Below are 353 nucleotides of genomic sequence, written 5' to 3' on the forward strand. Positions count from 1 at the left end.
AGTGACGTGAGTGCCAAGTCGCGAGTGCGACGACTGTTTGTTAGATGAGAGGAGATATTTCGTCTTGCCCTCGTACACTGCCAGACCCATTTGTGTTGCTTCCTTGTCCAGTCTGGAGAAAGCAGAACTAACGGCGCGGGTGTTGAGGCCGATGATATCAATATCATCAGCATACGCCAGCAGCTGTTCATTCTTATAGAAGATGGTACCTTCTCTATTTAGTTCTGCAGCTCGACCTATTTTCTCCAGAAGCAGGTTGAAAAAGTCACACGATAACGAATCGCCTTGTCTGAAACCTCGTTTAGTATCGAACGGCTCAGAGAGGTCCTTCCCGATTCTGACGGAGCTTTTGA

The sequence above is a fragment of the Bactrocera latifrons genome, unplaced genomic scaffold, assembly GCF_001853355.1.
Source record: "Bactrocera latifrons isolate USDA-ARS-PBARC rearing strain unplaced genomic scaffold, ASM185335v1 scaffold_838, whole genome shotgun sequence".
NCBI lineage: Eukaryota > Metazoa > Arthropoda > Insecta > Diptera > Tephritidae > Bactrocera > Bactrocera latifrons.